Raw genomic sequence first — 19,809 nt, forward strand, 5'->3', positions numbered from 1 at the left:
CGGGGTCGAGGGCCCAGGCCGCTTCCCTGGGCCTGCCGGCCACCTGGGGCGGGGTCCTGAGCTCGGACGGTGACATGGGGGCGAAGGTGGCGTGGCTGGGTCTTAGGGGCCGTGCCAACTCAATGGTGGCTCGCAGTGGCTTCGGGCCAGCTTCTGTCGGTCAGGAGGGCCGGTCCGGTATGCGTCTGAGCTGCGCCTAGCGCAGCGTGGGCGGGCAGGTGGGATGCCCAAGGGACCGCGGTCCCCGGGCCCGGAAGCCTCCTGGGCCACTTCCCCGTGAGCGGCCTGCGGGATCTGGGGCGGGGCGTCAAGCGCCGAAAAGTTTGCTGGGTCCCGCCCGCCCTGGGCTGGGTGGTCGCCAACACCTCCGCCACCCCCAGGTGCCCGAGACCTCCGTTCCCCGGCCTAGGCAGGCGGCGGGGCCCTGCCGGGACGGGCGGGCCGCTGGGCTGACGGTAAGGCCCAAGCGCCTGATAAGCTGCGCCTCAAGAGGCAGCCCGCGACGCCGCCGGCATCTACTGCCCCACCAGCCTAGAAGGGCCCGCTCTCGCCGCGATCGCGGAAGCTAAGCAGGGTCGGGCCTGGTTAGAACTTGGATGGGAGACCTCTAGGGAAGACCGGGTGCTCTAGGCTTTTTGCCTCCCGCTCCGCCTTCTCCTTTTGGCGCCCGCGGCGTTCGCGGCTATCTCTGCCCCCGCCGGGTACAGATGCAAGCCCCACCTCCTCAGGCCCCCCCCACCACAGCAAGCTTCTGATGGGGCGCTCCCTGCCTGCCTGAGCTGCCAGGAGGCCAGAAGGCGGCCCTGGAAGGCGGAGACACACCAGACGCTTCCGCCTGACGGAAACCAGACGTGGCCGCGGACCCGGGGGCCGTCCGTGCGGCCCGCGAGCCCCTCGACCTGCACCTGGCCGCCCCCACTGGAGCCCAGCCCCGGCGCCACCACCTGTGTGCCGGGCTGGCTCTCCACAGCTCCATACGGAAAAAGCTGCCCCTCCGCCGTTTCACCATGGCCGGGCGCGGGAGCGGGGTCGAGGGCCCAGGCCGCTTCCCCGGGCCTGCCGGCCACCTGGGGCGGGGTCCTGAGCTCGGACGGTGGCGTGGGGGCAAGGGTGGCGTTGCTGGGCCTAAGGGGCTTTACCAACACAATGCTGGCTCCCACTGGCTTCGGGCCACCTGCTGTCGGGCAGGAGGGCCGGCCCGGTCTGCGGTTGGGCTTCGCCTAACGCAGCGTGGGCCGGCTACTACTATTGCTCTTGCTGATTCTTCTACTTCTATTTCTGGCCCTCTGCAGGTCAAATATGCTGCCACTATTACTGCTGCTGATGCCACTTCTACTGCTGTTTCTACCACTACTACTACTACTACTACTACTAGGCCAGTGCATGGCAAATACTACTACTATTACCACCACTGCTGCCATTACTACTACTGCTGCTACTACTACTGCTGCTGCTACTTGTACAGGTGCTGCTGATACTACTACTACTAATAGCCCAGTGCATGGCAAATATTAACACTACTACTACTGCTGCTGCTTCTACTATTGCTACTACTACTGCTACTACTAGTAGTCCAGTGCATGGCAAATTCTACTACTATTACTACAACAGCTACTGCTGCTAATAGTAATGTTACTACTACTGCTAATGCTAGTAATCTAGTATATGGCAAATACTACTACTATTACTACTAGTGCTGCTGCTGCTACTTCCGCTACTACAACTATCAATACTACTAGCCCAGTGCATGGCAAATATACTACTATTATTGCTGTTCCTGCTACTTCTACTACTATTCCTGGCCCACTGCAAGTCAAATATGCTGCTCCAATTGCTCCTGCTGCTGCCACTTCTACTGCTATTGCTACCACTCTTACTACTACTACTAGCCCAATGCATGGCAAATACTACTACTATTACTACTACTGCTGCTGCTTGTACAAATGCTACTACTACTGCTACTACTAGTAGTCCAGTGCATTGAAAATACTACTACTACTACTCCTGATGCTGCTACTACTTCTACTACTAGTATCAATACTACTAGCCCTGTGTATGGCAAATCTACTACTACTACTGCTATGGCTGCTACTTCTATTATCACTACTGGCCCACTGCAGGACAAATCTGCTGGTACTATTACTGCTGCTGATGCCACTTCTATTGCTGATGCTAACTCTACTACTACTGCTACTACTAGCAGTCCACTGCATGGCAAATCTACTACTACTACTTCAATTGCTGCTACTGCTACTACTACTACTGGCCCTCTGCAGGGAATATATGGTGCTACTACTCCTGCTGCTGCAGCCACTTCTCCTGCTGCTACTACCACTACTATTACTACTAGCCCAGTGCATGGCAAATACTACTTCTATTACCACTACTGCTGCTACTTCTACTGCTGCTGCTACCTCCGTTCCCCGGCCTAGGCGGGCGGCGGGGCCCTGCCGGGACGGGCGGGCCGCTGGGCTGGCGGTAAGGCCCAAGCGCCCGCTAAGCTGCGCCTCAAGAGGCAGCCCGCGACCCCGCCGGCATCTACTGCCAAACCAGCCTAGAAGGGCCCGATCTCGCCGCGATCGAGGAAGCTAAGCAGGGTCGGGCCTGGTTAGAACTTGGATGGGAGACCTCTAGGGAAGACCGGGTGCTCTAGGCTTTTTGCCTCCCGCTCCGCCTTCTCCTTTTGGCGCCCGCGGCGTTCGCGGCTATCTCTGCCCCTGCCGGGTACAGATGCAAGCCCCACCTCCTCAGGCCCCCCCCCACCACAGCAAGCGTCTGATGGGGCGCTCCCTGCCTGCCTGAGCGGCCAGGCGGCCAGAAGGCGGCCCTGGAAGGCGGAGACACACCAGACGCTTCCGCCTGACGGAAACCAGACGTGGCCGCGGACCCGGGGGCCGTCCGTGCGGCCCGCGAGCCCCTCGACCTGCACCTGGCCGCCCCCACTGGAGCCCGGCCCCGGCGCCGCCACCTGTCTGCCGGGCTGGCTCTCCACAGCTCCATTCGGAAAAAGCCGCCCCTCCGCCGTTTCATTATGGCCGGGCGCGGGAGCGGGGTCGAGGGCCCAGGCAGCTTCCCTGGGCCTGCCGGCCACCTGGGGCGGGGTCCTGAGCTCGGACGGTGACATGTGGGCGAAGGTGGCGTGGCTGGGTCTTAGGGGCCGTGCCAACTCAATGGTGGCTCGCAGTGGCTTCGGGCCAGCTTCTGTCGGTCAGGAGGGCCGGTCCGGTATGCGTCTGAGCTGCGCCTAGCGCAGCGTGGGCGGGCAGGTGGGATGCCCAAGGGACCGCGGTCCCCGGGCCCGGAAGCCTCCTGGGCCACTTCCCCGTGAGCGGCCTGCGGGATCTGGGGCGGGGCGTCAAGCGCCGAAAAGTTTGCTGGGTCCCGCCTGCCCTGGGCTGGGTGGTCGCCAACACCTCCGCCACCCCCAGGTGCCCGAGACCTCCGTTCCCCGGCCTAGGCAGGCGGCGGGGCCCTGCCGGGACGGGCGGGCCGCTGGGCTGACGGTAAGGCCCAAGCGCCTGATAAGCTGCGCCTCAAGAGGCAGCCCGCGACGCCGCCGGCATCTACTGCCCCACCAGCCTAGAAGGGCCCGCTCTCGCCGCGATCGCGGAAGCTAAGCAGGGTCGGGCCTGGTTAGAACTTGGATGGGAGACCTCTAGGGAAGACCGGGTGCTCTAGGCTTTTTGCCTCCCGCTCCGCCTTCTCCTTTTGGCGCCCGCGGCGTTCGCGGCTATCTCCGCCCCCGCTGGGTACAGATGCAAGCCCCACCTCCTCAGGGACCCCCAACACAGCAAGCTTCTGATGGGGCGCTCCCTGCCTGCCTGAGCGGCCAGGCGGCCAGAAGGCGGCCCTGGAAGGCGGAGACACACCAGACGCTTCCGCCTGACGGAAACCAGACGTGGCCGCGGACCCGGGGGCCGTCCGTGCGGCCCGCGAGCCCCTCGACCTGCACCTGGCCGCCCCCACTGGAGCCCAGCCCCGGCGCCACCACCTGTCTGCCGGGCTGGCTCTCCACAGCTCCATACGGAAAAAGCCGCCCCTCCGCCGTTTCACCATGGCCGGGCGCGGGAGCGGGGTCGAGGGCCCAGGCCGCTTCCCCGGGCCTGCCGGCCACCTGGGGCGGGGTCCTGAGCTCGGACGGTGGCGTGGGGGCAAGGGTGGCGTTGCTGGGCCTAAGGGGCTTTACCAACACAATGCTGGCTCCCACTGGCTTCGGGCCACCTGCTGTCGGGCAGGAGGGCCGGCCCGGTCTGCGGTTGGGCTTCGCCTAACGCAGCGTGGGCCGGCTACTACTATTGCTCTTGCTGATTCTTCTACTTCTATTTCTGGCCCTCTGCAGGTCAAATATGCTGCCACTATTACTGCTGCTGATGCCACTTCTACTGCTGTTTCTACCACTACTACTACTACTACTACTAGGCCAGTGCATGGCAAATACTACTACTATTACCACCACTGCTGCCATTACTACTACTGCTGCTACTACTACTGCTGCTGCTACTTGTACAGGTGCTGCTGATACTACTACTACTAATAGCCCAGTGCATGGCAAATATTAACACTACTACTACTGCTGCTGCTTCTACTATTGCTACTACTACTGCTACTACTAGTAGTCCAGTGCATGGCAAATTCTACTACTATTACTACAACAGCTACTGCTGCTAATAGTAATGTTACTACTACTGCTAATGCTAGTAATCTAGTATATGGCAAATACTACTACTATTACTACTAGTGCTGCTGCTGCTACTTCCGCTACTACAACTATCAATACTACTAGCCCAGTGCATGGCAAATATACTACTATTATTGCTGTTCCTGCTACTTCTACTACTATTCCTGGCCCACTGCAAGTCAAATATGCTGCTCCAATTGCTCCTGCTGCTGCCACTTCTACTGCTATTGCTACCACTCTTACTACTACTACTAGCCCAATGCATGGCAAATACTACTACTATTACTACTACTGCTGCTGCTTGTACAAATGCTACTACTACTGCTACTACTAGTAGTCCAGTGCATTGAAAATACTACTACTACTACTCCTGATGCTGCTACTACTTCTACTACTAGTATCAATACTACTAGCCCTGTGTATGGCAAATCTACTACTACTACTGCTATGGCTGCTACTTCTATTATCACTACTGGCCCACTGCAGGACAAATCTGCTGGTACTATTACTGCTGCTGATGCCACTTCTATTGCTGATGCTAACTCTACTACTACTGCTACTACTAGCAGTCCACTGCATGGCAAATCTACTACTACTACTTCAATTGCTGCTACTGCTACTACTACTACTGGCCCTCTGCAGGGAATATATGGTGCTACTACTCCTGCTGCTGCAGCCACTTCTCCTGCTGCTACTACCACTACTATTACTACTAGCCCAGTGCATGGCAAATACTACTTCTATTACCACTACTGCTGCTACTTCTACTGCTGCTGCTACCTCCGTTCCCCGGCCTAGGCGGGCGGCGGGGCCCTGCCGGGACGGGCGGGCCGCTGGGCTGGCGGTAAGGCCCAAGCGCCCGCTAAGCTGCGCCTCAAGAGGCAGCCCGCGACCCCGCCGGCATCTACTGCCAAACCAGCCTAGAAGGGCCCGATCTCGCCGCGATCGCGGAAGCTAAGCAGGGTCGGGCCTGGTTAGAACTTGGATGGGAGACCTCTAGGGAAGACCGGGTGCTCTAGGCTTTTTGCCTCCCGCTCCGCCTTCTCCTTTTGGCGCCCGCGGCGTTCGCGGCTATCTCCGCCCCCGCCGGGTACAGATGCAAGCCCCACCTCCTCAGGCCCCCCCCACCACAGCAAGCGTCTGATGGGGCGCTCCCTGCCTGCCTGAGCGGCCAGGCGGCCAGAAGGCGGCCCTGGAAGGCGGAGACACACCAGACGCTTCCGCCTGACGGAAACCAGACGTGGCCGCGGACCCGGGGGCCGTCCGTGCGGCCCGCGAGCCCCTCGACCTGCACCTGGCCGCCCCCACTGGAGCCCGGCCCCGGCGCCGCCACCTGTCTGCCGGGCTGGCTCTCCACAGCTCCATTCGGAAAAAGCCGCCCCTCCGCCGTTTCATTATGGCCGGGCGCGGGAGCGGGGTCGAGGGCCCAGGCAGCTTCCCTGGGCCTGCCGGCCACCTGGGGCGGGGTCCTGAGCTCGGACGGTGACATGGGGGCGAAGGTGGCGTGGCTGGGTCTTAGGGGCCGTGCCAACTCAATGGTGGCTCGCAGTGGCTTCGGGCCAGCTTCTGTCGGTCAGGAGGGCCGGTCCGGTATGCGTCTGAGCTGCGCCTAGCGCAGCGTGGGCGGGCAGGTGGGATGCCCAAGGGACCGCGGTCCCCGGGCCCGGAAGCCTCCTGGGCCACTTCCCCGTGAGCGGCCTGCGGGATCTGGGGCGGGGCGTCAAGCGCCGAAAAGTTTGCTGGGTCCCGCCTGACCTGGGCTGGGTGGTCGCCAACACCTCCGCCACCCCCAGGTGCCCGAGACCTCCGTTCCCCGGCCTAGGCAGGCGGCGGGGCCCTGCCGGGACGGGCGGGCCGCTGGGCTGACGGTAAGGCCCAAGCGCCCGCTAAGCTGCGCCTCAAGAGGCAGCCCGCGACCCCGCTGGCATCTACTGCCAAACCAGCCTAGAAGGGCCCGATCTCGCCGCGATCGCGGAAGCTAAGCAGGGTCGGGCCTGGTTAGAACTTGGATGGGAGACCTCTAGGGAAGACCGGGTGCTCTAGGCTTTTTGCCTCCCGCTCCGCCTTCTCCTTTTGGCGCCCGCGGCGTTCGCGGCTATCTCCGCCCCCGCCGGGTACAGATGCAAGCCGCACCTCCTCAGGCCCCTCCCACCACAGCAAGCTTCTGATGGGGTGCTCCCTGCCTGCCTGAGCTGCCAGGCGGCCAGAAGGCGGCCCTGGAAGGCGGAGACACACCAGACGCTTCCGCCTGACGGAAACCAGACGTGGCCGCGGACCCGGGGGCCGTCCGTGCGGCCCGCGAGCCCCTCGACCTGCACCTGGCCGCCCCCACTGGAGCCCAGCCCCGGCGCCGCCACCTGTCTGCCGGGCTGGCTCTCCACAGCTCCATACGGAAAAAGCCGCCCCTCCGCCGTTTCACCATGGCCGGGCGCGGGAGCGTTGTCGAGGGCCCAGGCCGCTTCCCCGGGCCTGCCGGCCACCTGGGGCGGGGTCCTGAGCTCGGACGGTGGCGTGGGGGCAAGGGTGGCGTTGCTGGGCCTAAGGGGCTTTACCAACACAATGCTGGCTCCCACTGGCTTCGGGCCACCTGCTGTCGGGCAGGAGGGCCGGCCCGGTCTGCGGTTGGGCTTCGCCTAACGCAGCGTGGGCCGGCTACTACTATTGCTCTTGCTGATTCTTCTACTTCTATTTCTGGCCCTCTGCAGGTCAAATATGCTGCCACTATTACTGCTGCTGATGCCACTTCTACTGCTGTTTCTACCACTACTACTACTACTACTACTACTAGGCCAGTGCATGGCAAATACTACTACTATTACCACCACTGCTGCCATTACTACTACTGCTGCTACTACTACTGCTGCTGCTACTTGTACAGGTGCTGCTGATACTACTACTACTAATAGCCCAGTGCATGGCAAATATTAACACTACTACTACTGCTGCTGCTTCTACTATTGCTACTACTACTGCTACTACTAGTAGTCCAGTGCATGGCAAATTCTACTACTATTACTACAACAGCTACTGCTGCTAATAGTAATGTTACTACTACTGCTAATGCTAGTAATCTAGTATATGGCAAATACTACTACTATTACTACTAGTGCTGCTGCTGCTACTTCCGCTACTACAACTATCAATACTACTAGCCCAGTGCATGGCAAATATACTACTATTATTGCTGTTCCTGCTACTTCTACTACTATTCCTGGCCCACTGCAAGTCAAATATGCTGCTCCAATTGCTCCTGCTGCTGCCACTTCTACTGCTATTGCTACCACTCTTACTACTACTACTAGCCCAATGCATGGCAAATACTACTACTATTACTACTACTGCTGCTGCTTGTACAAATGCTACTACTACTGCTACTACTAGTAGTCCAGTGCATTGAAAATACTACTACTACTACTCCTGATGCTGCTACTACTTCTACTACTAGTATCAATACTACTAGCCCTGTGTATGGCAAATCTACTACTACTACTGCTATGGCTGCTACTTCTATTATCACTACTGGCCCACTGCAGGACAAATCTGCTGGTACTATTACTGCTGCTGATGCCACTTCTATTGCTGATGCTAACTCTACTACTACTGCTACTACTAGCAGTCCACTGCATGGCAAATCTACTACTACTACTTCAATTGCTGCTACTGCTACTACTACTACTGGCCCTCTGCAGGGAATATATGGTGCTACTACTCCTGCTGCTGCAGCCACTTCTCCTGCTGCTACTACCACTACTATTACTACTAGCCCAGTGCATGGCAAATACTACTTCTATTACCACTACTGCTGCTACTTCTACTGCTGCTGCTACCTCCGTTCCCCGGCCTAGGCGGGCGGCGGGGCCCTGCCGGGACGGGCGGGCCGCTGGGCTGGCGGTAAGGCCCAAGCGCCCGCTAAGCTGCGCCTCAAGAGGCAGCCCGCGACCCCGCCGGCATCTACTGCCAAACCAGCCTAGAAGGGCCCGATCTCGCCGCGATCGAGGAAGCTAAGCAGGGTCGGGCCTGGTTAGAACTTGGATGGGAGACCTCTAGGGAAGACCGGGTGCTCTAGGCTTTTTGCCTCCCGCTCCGCCTTCTCCTTTTGGCGCCCGCGGCGTTCGCGGCTATCTCCGCCCCCGCCGGGTACAGATGCAAGCCCCACCTCCTCAGGCCCCCCCCACCACAGCAAGCGTCTGATGGGGCGCTCCCTGCCTGCCTGAGCTGCCAGGCGGCCAGAAGGCGGCCCTGGAAGGCGGAGACACACCAGACGCTTCCGCCTGACGGAAACCAGACGTGGCCGCGGACCCGGGGGCCGTCCGTGCGGCCCGCGAGCCCCTCGACCTGCACCTGGCCGCCCCCACTGGAGCCCGGCCCCGGCGCCGCCACCTGTCTGCCGGGCTGGCTCTCCACAGCTCCATTCGGAAAAAGCCGCCCCTCCGCCGTTTCATTATGGCCGGGCGCGGGAGCGGGGTCGAGGGCCCAGGCAGCTTCCCTGGGCCTGCCGGCCACCTGGGGCGGGGTCCTGAGCTCGGACGGTGACATGGGGGCGAAGGTGGCGTGGCTGGGTCTTAGGGGCCGTGCCAACTCAATGGTGGCTCGCAGTGGCTTCGGGCCAGCTTCTGTCGGTCAGGAGGGCCGGTCCGGTATGCGTCTGAGCTGCGCCTAGCGCAGCGTGGGCGGGCAGGTGGGATGCCCAAGGGACCGCGGTCCCCGGGCCCGGAAGCCTCCTGGGCCACTTCCCCGTGAGCGGCCTGCGGGATCTGGGGCGGGGCGTCAAGCGCCGAAAAGTTTGCTGGGTCCCGCCTGACCTGGGCTGGGTGGTCGCCAACACCTCCGCCACCCCCAGGTGCCCGAGACCTCCGTTCCCCGGCCTAGGCAGGCGGCGGGGCCCTGCCGGGACGGGCGGGCCGCTGGGCTGACGGTAAGGCCCAAGCGCCCGCTAAGCTGCGCCTCAAGAGGCAGCCCGCGACCCCGCTGGCATCTACTGCCAAACCAGCCTAGAAGGGCCCGATCTCGCCGCGATCGCGGAAGCTAAGCAGGGTCGGGCCTGGTTAGAACTTGGATGGGAGACCTCTAGGGAAGACCGGGTGCTCTAGGCTTTTTGCCTCCCGCTCCGCCTTCTCCTTTTGGCGCCCGCGGCGTTCGCGGCTATCTCCGCCCCCGCCGGGTACAGATGCAAGCCGCACCTCCTCAGGCCCCTCCCACCACAGCAAGCTTCTGATGGGGTGCTCCCTGCCTGCCTGAGCTGCCAGGCGGCCAGAAGGCGGCCCTGGAAGGCGGAGACACACCAGACGCTTCCGCCTGACGGAAACCAGACGTGGCCGCGGACCCGGGGGCCGTCCGTGCGGCCCGCGAGCCCCTCGACCTGCACCTGGCCGCCCCCACTGGAGCCCAGCCCCGGCGCCGCCACCTGTCTGCCGGGCTGGCTCTCCACAGCTCCATACGGAAAAAGCCACCCCTCCGCCGTTTCACCATGGCCGGGCGCGGGAGCGTTGTCGAGGGCCCAGGCCGCTTCCCCGGGCCTGCCGGCCACCTGGGGCGGGGTCCTGAGCTCGGACGGTGGCGTGGGGGCAAGGGTGGCGTTGCTGGGCCTAAGGGGCTTTACCAACACAATGCTGGCTCCCACTGGCTTCGGGCCACCTGCTGTCGGGCAGGAGGGCCGGCCCGGTCTGCGGTTGGGCTTCGCCTAACGCAGCGTGGGCCGGCTACTACTATTGCTCTTGCTGATTCTTCTACTTCTATTTCTGGCCCTCTGCAGGTCAAATATGCTGCCACTATTACTGCTGCTGATGCCACTTCTACTGCTGTTTCTACCACTACTACTACTACTACTACTACTAGGCCAGTGCATGGCAAATACTACTACTATTACCACCACTGCTGCCATTACTACTACTGCTGCTACTACTACTGCTGCTGCTACTTGTACAGGTGCTGCTGATACTACTACTACTAATAGCCCAGTGCATGGCAAATATTAACACTACTACTACTGCTGCTGCTTCTACTATTGCTACTACTACTGCTACTACTAGTAGTCCAGTGCATGGCAAATTCTACTACTATTACTACAACAGCTACTGCTGCTAATAGTAATGTTACTACTACTGCTAATGCTAGTAATCTAGTATATGGCAAATACTACTACTATTACTACTAGTGCTGCTGCTGCTACTTCCGCTACTACAACTATCAATACTACTAGCCCAGTGCATGGCAAATATACTACTATTATTGCTGTTCCTGCTACTTCTACTACTATTCCTGGCCCACTGCAAGTCAAATATGCTGCTCCAATTGCTCCTGCTGCTGCCACTTCTACTGCTATTGCTACCACTCTTACTACTACTACTAGCCCAATGCATGGCAAATACTACTACTATTACTACTACTGCTGCTGCTTGTACAAATGCTACTACTACTGCTACTACTAGTAGTCCAGTGCATTGAAAATACTACTACTACTACTCCTGATGCTGCTACTACTTCTACTACTAGTATCAATACTACTAGCCCTGTGTATGGCAAATCTACTACTACTACTGCTATGGCTGCTACTTCTATTATCACTACTGGCCCACTGCAGGACAAATCTGCTGGTACTATTACTGCTGCTGATGCCACTTCTATTGCTGATGCTAACTCTACTACTACTGCTACTACTAGCAGTCCACTGCATGGCAAATCTACTACTACTACTTCAATTGCTGCTACTGCTACTACTACTACTGGCCCTCTGCAGGGAATATATGGTGCTACTACTCCTGCTGCTGCAGCCACTTCTCCTGCTGCTACTACCACTACTATTACTACTAGCCCAGTGCATGGCAAATACTACTTCTATTACCACTACTGCTGCTACTTCTACTGCTGCTGCTACCTCCGTTCCCCGGCCTAGGCGGGCGGCGGGGCCCTGCCGGGACGGGCGGGCCGCTGGGCTGGCGGTAAGGCCCAAGCGCCCGCTAAGCTGCGCCTCAAGAGGCAGCCCGCGACCCCGCCGGCATCTACTGCCAAACCAGCCTAGAAGGGCCCGATCTCGCCGCGATCGAGGAAGCTAAGCAGGGTCGGGCCTGGTTAGAACTTGGATGGGAGACCTCTAGGGAAGACCGGGTGCTCTAGGCTTTTTGCCTCCCGCTCCGCCTTCTCCTTTTGGCGCCCGCGGCGTTCGCGGCTATCTCCGCCCCCGCCGGGTACAGATGCAAGCCCCACCTCCTCAGGCCCCCCCCACCACAGCAAGCGTCTGATGGGGCGCTCCCTGCCTGCCTGAGCTGCCAGGCGGCCAGAAGGCGGCCCTGGAAGGCGGAGACACACCAGACGCTTCCGCCTGACGGAAACCAGACGTGGCCGCGGACCCGGGGGCCGTCCGTGCGGCCCGCGAGCCCCTCGACCTGCACCTGGCCGCCCCCACTGGAGCCCGGCCCCGGCGCCGCCACCTGTCTGCCGGGCTGGCTCTCCACAGCTCCATTCGGAAAAAGCCGCCCCTCCGCCGTTTCATTATGGCCGGGCGCGGGAGCGGGGTCGAGGGCCCAGGCAGCTTCCCTGGGCCTGCCGGCCACCTGGGGCGGGGTCCTGAGCTCGGACGGTGACATGGGGGCGAAGGTGGCGTGGCTGGGTCTTAGGGGCCGTGCCAACTCAATGGTGGCTCGCAGTGGCTTCGGGCCAGCTTCTGTCGGTCAGGAGGGCCGGTCCGGTATGCGTCTGAGCTGCGCCTAGCGCAGCGTGGGCGGGCAGGTGGGATGCCCAAGGGACCGCGGTCCCCGGGCCCGGAAGCCTCCTGGGCCACTTCCCCGTGAGCGGCCTGCGGGATCTGGGGCGGGGCGTCAAGCGCCGAAAAGTTTGCTGGGTCCCGCCTGACCTGGGCTGGGTGGTCGCCAACACCTCCGCCACCCCCAGGTGCCCGAGACCTCCGTTCCCCGGCCTAGGCAGGCGGCGGGGCCCTGCCGGGACGGGCGGGCCGCTGGGCTGACGGTAAGGCCCAAGCGCCCGCTAAGCTGCGCCTCAAGAGGCAGCCCGCGACCCCGCTGGCATCTACTGCCAAACCAGCCTAGAAGGGCCCGATCTCGCCGCGATCGCGGAAGCTAAGCAGGGTCGGGCCTGGTTAGAACTTGGATGGGAGACCTCTAGGGAAGACCGGGTGCTCTAGGCTTTTTGCCTCCCGCTCCGCCTTCTCCTTTTGGCGCCCGCGGCGTTCGCGGCTATCTCCGCCCCCGCCGGGTACAGATGCAAGCCGCACCTCCTCAGGCCCCTCCCACCACAGCAAGCTTCTGATGGGGTGCTCCCTGCCTGCCTGAGCTGCCAGGCGGCCAGAAGGCGGCCCTGGAAGGCGGAGACACACCAGACGCTTCCGCCTGACGGAAACCAGACGTGGCCGCGGACCCGGGGGCCGTCCGTGCGGCCCGCGAGCCCCTCGACCTGCACCTGGCCGCCCCCACTGGAGCCCAGCCCCGGCGCCGCCACCTGTCTGCCGGGCTGGCTCTCCACAGCTCCATACGGAAAAAGCCGCCCCTCCGCCGTTTCACCATGGCCGGGCGCGGGAGCGTTGTCGAGGGCCCAGGCCGCTTCCCCGGGCCTGCCGGCCACCTGGGGCGGGGTCCTGAGCTCGGACGGTGGCGTGGGGGCAAGGGTGGCGTTGCTGGGCCTAAGGGGCTTTACCAACACAATGCTGGCTCCCACTGGCTTCGGGCCACCTGCTGTCGGGCAGGAGGGCCGGCCCGGTCTGCGGTTGGGCTTCGCCTAACGCAGCGTGGGCCGGCTACTACTATTGCTCTTGCTGATTCTTCTACTTCTATTTCTGGCCCTCTGCAGGTCAAATATGCTGCCACTATTACTGCTGCTGATGCCACTTCTACTGCTGTTTCTACCACTACTACTACTACTACTACTACTAGGCCAGTGCATGGCAAATACTACTACTATTACCACCACTGCTGCCATTACTACTACTGCTGCTACTACTACTGCTGCTGCTACTTGTACAGGTGCTGCTGATACTACTACTACTAATAGCCCAGTGCATGGCAAATATTAACACTACTACTACTGCTGCTGCTTCTACTATTGCTACTACTACTGCTACTACTAGTAGTCCAGTGCATGGCAAATTCTACTACTATTACTACAACAGCTACTGCTGCTAATAGTAATGTTACTACTACTGCTAATGCTAGTAATCTAGTATATGGCAAATACTACTACTATTACTACTAGTGCTGCTGCTGCTACTTCCGCTACTACAACTATCAATACTACTAGCCCAGTGCATGGCAAATATACTACTATTATTGCTGTTCCTGCTACTTCTACTACTATTCCTGGCCCACTGCAAGTCAAATATGCTGCTCCAATTGCTCCTGCTGCTGCCACTTCTACTGCTATTGCTACCACTCTTACTACTACTACTAGCCCAATGCATGGCAAATACTACTACTATTACTACTACTGCTGCTGCTTGTACAAATGCTACTACTACTGCTACTACTAGTAGTCCAGTGCATTGAAAATACTACTACTACTACTCCTGATGCTGCTACTACTTCTACTACTAGTATCAATACTACTAGCCCTGTGTATGGCAAATCTACTACTACTACTGCTATGGCTGCTACTTCTATTATCACTACTGGCCCACTGCAGGACAAATCTGCTGGTACTATTACTGCTGCTGATGCCACTTCTATTGCTGATGCTAACTCTACTACTACTGCTACTACTAGCAGTCCACTGCATGGCAAATCTACTACTACTACTTCAATTGCTGCTACTGCTACTACTACTACTGGCCCTCTGCAGGGAATATATGGTGCTACTACTCCTGCTGCTGCAGCCACTTCTCCTGCTGCTACTACCACTACTATTACTACTAGCCCAGTGCATGGCAAATACTACTTCTATTACCACTACTGCTGCTACTTCTACTGCTGCTGCTACCTCCGTTCCCCGGCCTAGGCGGGCGGCGGGGCCCTGCCGGGACGGGCGGGCCGCTGGGCTGGCGGTAAGGCCCAAGCGCCCGCTAAGCTGCGCCTCAAGAGGCAGCCCGCGACCCCGCCGGCATCTACTGCCAAACCAGCCTAGAAGGGCCCGATCTCGCCGCGATCGAGGAAGCTAAGCAGGGTCGGGCCTGGTTAGAACTTGGATGGGAGACCTCTAGGGAAGACCGGGTGCTCTAGGCTTTTTGCCTCCCGCTCCGCCTTCTCCTTTTGGCGCCCGCGGCGTTCGCGGCTATCTCCGCCCCCGCCGGGTACAGATGCAAGCCCCACCTCCTCAGGCCCCCCCCACCACAGCAAGCGTCTGATGGGGCGCTCCCTGCCTGCCTGAGCTGCCAGGCGGCCAGAAGGCGGCCCTGGAAGGCGGAGACACACCAGACGCTTCCGCCTGACGGAAACCAGACGTGGCCGCGGACCCGGGGGCCGTCCGTGCGGCCCGCGAGCCCCTCGACCTGCACCTGGCCGCCCCCACTGGAGCCCGGCCCCGGCGCCGCCACCTGTCTGCCGGGCTGGCTCTCCACAGCTCCATTCGGAAAAAGCCGCCCCTCCGCCGTTTCATTATGGCCGGGCGCGGGAGCGGGGTCGAGGGCCCAGGCAGCTTCCCTGGGCCTGCCGGCCACCTGGGGCGGGGTCCTGAGCTCGGACGGTGACATGGGGGCGAAGGTGGCGTGGCTGGGTCTTAGGGGCCGTGCCAACTCAATGGTGGCTCGCAGTGGCTTCGGGCCAGCTTCTGTCGGTCAGGAGGGCCGGTCCGGTATGCGTCTGAGCTGCGCCTAGCGCAGCGTGGGCGGGCAGGTGGGATGCCCAAGGGACCGCGGTCCCCGGGCCCGGAAGCCTCCTGGGCCACTTCCCCGTGAGCGGCCTGCGGGATCTGGGGCGGGGCGTCAAGCGCCGAAAAGTTTGCTGGGTCCCGCCTGACCTGGGCTGGGTGGTCGCCAACACCTCCGCCACCCCCAGGTGCCCGAGACCTCCGTTCCCCGGCCTAGGCAGGCGGCGGGGCCCTGCCGGGACGGGCGGGCCGCTGGGCTGACGGTAAGGCCCAAGCGCCCGCTAAGCTGCGCCTCAAGAGGCAGCCCGCGACCCCGCTGGCATCTACTGCCAAACCAGCCTAGAAGGGCCCGATCTCGCCGCGATCGCGGAAGCTAAGCAGGGTCGGGCCTGGTTAGAACTTGGATGGGAGACCTCTAGGGAAGACCGGGTGCTCTAGGCTTTTTGCCTCCCGCTCCGCCTTCTCCTTTTGGCGCCCGCGGCGTTCGCGGCTATCTCCGCCCCCGCCGGGTACAGATGCAAGCCGCACCTCCTCAGGCCCCTCCCACCACAGCAAGCTTCTGATGGGGTGCTCCCTGCCTGCCTGAGCTGCCAGGCGGCCAGAAGGCGGCCCTGGAAGGCGGAGACACACCAGACGCTTCCGCCTGACGGAAACCAGACGTGGCCGCGGACCCGGGGGCCGTCCGTGCGGCCCGCGAGCCCCTCGACCTGCACCTGGCCGCCCCCACTGGAGCCCAGCCCCGGCGCCGCCACCTGTCTGCCGGGCTGGCTCTCCACAGCTCCATACGGAAAAAGCCACCCCTCCGCCGTTTCACCATGGCCGGGCGCGGGAGCGTTGTCGAGGGCCCAGGCCGCTTCCCCGGGCCTGCCGGCCACCTGGGGCGGGGTCCTGAGCTCGGACGGTGGCGTGGGGGCAAGGGTGGCGTTGCTGGGCCTAAGGGGCTTTACCAACACAATGCTGGCTCCCACTGGCTTCGGGCCACCTGCTGTCGGGCAGGAGGGCCGGCCCGGTCTGCGGTTGGGCTTCGCCTAACGCAGCGTGGGCCGGCTACTACTATTGCTCTTGCTGATTCTTCTACTTCTATTTCTGGCCCTCTGCAGGTCAAATATGCTGCCACTATTACTGCTGCTGATGCCACTTCTACTGCTGTTTCTACCACTACTACTACTACTACTACTACTAGGCCAGTGCATGGCAAATACTACTACTATTACCACCACTGCTGCCATTACTACTACTGCTGCTACTACTACTGCTGCTGCTACTTGTACAGGTGCTGCTGATACTACTACTACTAATAGCCCAGTGCATGGCAAATATTAACACTACTACTACTGCTGCTGCTTCTACTATTGCTACTACTACTGCTACTACTAGTAGTCCAGTGCATGGCAAATTCTACTACTATTACTACAACAGCTACTGCTGCTAATAGTAATGTTACTACTACTGCTAATGCTAGTAATCTAGTATATGGCAAATACTACTACTATTACTACTAGTGCTGCTGCTGCTACTTCCGCTACTACAACTATCAATACTACTAGCCCAGTGCATGGCAAATATACTACTATTATTGCTGTTCCTGCTACTTCTACTACTATTCCTGGCCCACTGCAAGTCAAATATGCTGCTCCAATTGCTCCTGCTGCTGCCACTTCTACTGCTATTGCTACCACTCTTACTACTACTACTAGCCCAATGCATGGCAAATACTACTACTATTACTACTACTGCTGCTGCTTGTACAAATGCTACTACTACTGCTACTACTAGTAGTCCAGTGCATTGAAAATACTACTACTACTACTCCTGATGCTGCTACTACTTCTACTACTAGTATCAATACTACTAGCCCTGTGTATGGCAAATCTACTACTACTACTGCTATGGCTGCTACTTCTATTATCACTACTGGCCCACTGCAGGACAAATCTGCTGGTACTATTACTGCTGCTGATGCCACTTCTATTGCTGATGCTAACTCTACTACTACTGCTACTACTAGCAGTCCACTGCATGGCAAATCTACTACTACTACTTCAATTGCTGCTACTGCTACTACTACTACTGGCCCTCTGCAGGGAATATATGGTGCTACTACTCCTGCTGCTGCAGCCACTTCTCCTGCTGCTACTACCACTACTATTACTACTAGCCCAGTGCATGGCAAATACTACTTCTATTACCACTACTGCTGCTACTTCTACTGCTGCTGCTACCTCCGTTCCCCGGCCTAGGCGGGCGGCGGGGCCCTGCCGGGACGGGCGGGCCGCTGGGCTGGCGGTAAGGCCCAAGCGCCCGCTAAGCTGCGCCTCAAGAGGCAGCCCGCGACCCCGCCGGCATCTACTGCCAAACCAGCCTAGAAGGGCCCGATCTCGCCGCGATCGAGGAAGCTAAGCAGGGTCGGGCCTGGTTAGAACTTGGATGGGAGACCTCTAGGGAAGACCGGGTGCTCTAGGCTTTTTGCCTCCCGCTCCGCCTTCTCCTTTTGGCGCCCGCGGCGTTCGCGGCTATCTCCGCCCCCGCCGGGTACAGATGCAAGCCCCACCTCCTCAGGCCCCCCCCACCACAGCAAGCGTCTGATGGGGCGCTCCCTGCCTGCCTGAGCTGCCAGGCGGCCAGAAGGCGGCCCTGGAAGGCGGAGACACACCAGACGCTTCCGCCTGACGGAAACCAGACGTGGCCGCGGACCCGGGGGCCGTCCGTGCGGCCCGCGAGCCCCTCGACCTGCACCTGGCCGCCCCCACTGGAGCCCGGCCCCGGCGCCGCCACCTGTCTGCCGGGCTGGCTCTCCACAGCTCCATTCGGAAAAAGCCGCCCCTCCGCCGTTTCATTATGGCCGGGCGCGGGAGCGGGGTCGAGGGCCCAGGCAGCTTCCCTGGGCCTGCCGGCCACCTGGGGCGGGGTCCTGAGCTCGGACGGTGACATGGGGGCGAAGGTGGCGTGGCTGGGTCTTAGGGGCCGTGCCAACTCAATGGTGGCTCGCAGTGGCTTCGGGCCAGCTTCTGTCGGTCAGGAGGGCCGGTCCGGTATGCGTCTGAGCTGCGCCTAGCGCAGCGTGGGCGGGCAGGTGGGATGCCCAAGGGACCGCGGTCCCCGGGCCCGGAAGCCTCCTGGGCCACTTCCCCGTGAGCGGCCTGCGGGATCTGGGGCGGGGCGTCAAGCGCCGAAAAGTTTGCTGGGTCCCGCCTGACCTGGGCTGGGTGGTCGCCAACACCTCCGCCACCCCCAGGTGCCCGAGACCTCCGTTCCCCGGCCTAGGCAGGCGGCGGGGCCCTGCCGGGACGGGCGGGCCGCTGGGCTTACGGTAAGGCCCAAGCGCCCGCTAAGCTGCGCCTCAAGAGGCAGCCCGCGACCCCGCCGGCATCTACTGCCAAACCAGCCTAGAAGGGCCCGATCTCGCCGCGATCGCGGAAGCTAAGCAGGGTCGGGCCTGGTTAGAACTTGGATGGGAGACCTCTAGGGAAGACCGGGTGCTCTAGGCTTTTTGCCTCCCGCTCCGCCTTCTCCTTTTGGCGCCCGCGGCGTTCGCGGCTATCTCCGCCCCCGCCGGGTACAGATGCAAGCCCCACCTCCTCAGGCCCCCCCCACCACAGCAAGCTTCTGATGGGGCGCTCCCTGCCTGCCTGAGCGGCCAGGCGGCCAGAAGGCGGCCCTGGAAGGCGGAGACACACCAGACGCTTCCGCCTGACGGAAACCAGACGTGGCCGCGGACCCGGGGGCCGTCCGTGCGGCCCGCGAGCCCCTCGACCTGCACCTGGCCGCCCCCACTGGAGCCCGGCCCCGGCGCCGCCACCTGTCTGCCGGGCTGGCTCTCCACAGCTCCATTCGGAAAAAGCCGCCCCTCCGCCGTTTCATTATGGCCGGGCGCGGGAGCGGGGTCGAGGGCACAGGCAGCTTCCCTGGGCCTGCCGGCCACCTGGGGCGGGGTCCTGAGCTCGGACGGTGACATGGGGGCGAAGGTGGCGTGGCTGGGTCTTAGGGGCCGTGCCAACTCAATGGTGGCTCGCAGTGGCTTCGGGCCAGCTTCTGTCGGTCAGGAGGGCCGGTCCGGTATGCGTCTGAGCTGCGCCTAGCGCAGCGTGGGCGGGCAGGTGGGATGCCCAAGGGACCGCGGTCCCCGGGCCCGGAAGCCTCCTGGGCCACTTCCCCGTGAGCGGCCTGCGGGATCTGGGGCGGGGCGTCAAGCGCCGAAAAGTTTGCTGGGTCCCGCCTGACCTGGGCTGGGTGGTCGCCAACACCTCCGCCACCCCCAGGTGCCCGAGACCTCCGTTCCCCGGCCTAGGCAGGCGGCGGGGCCCTGCCGGGACGGGCGGGCCGCTGGGCTGACGGTAAGGCCCAAGCGCCCGCTAAGCTGCGCCTCAAGAGGCAGCCCGCGACCC

This window comes from Delphinus delphis, chromosome 9 (genome assembly GCF_949987515.2).
Source record: "Delphinus delphis chromosome 9, mDelDel1.2, whole genome shotgun sequence".
Taxonomy (NCBI): Eukaryota; Metazoa; Chordata; class Mammalia; order Artiodactyla; family Delphinidae; genus Delphinus; species Delphinus delphis.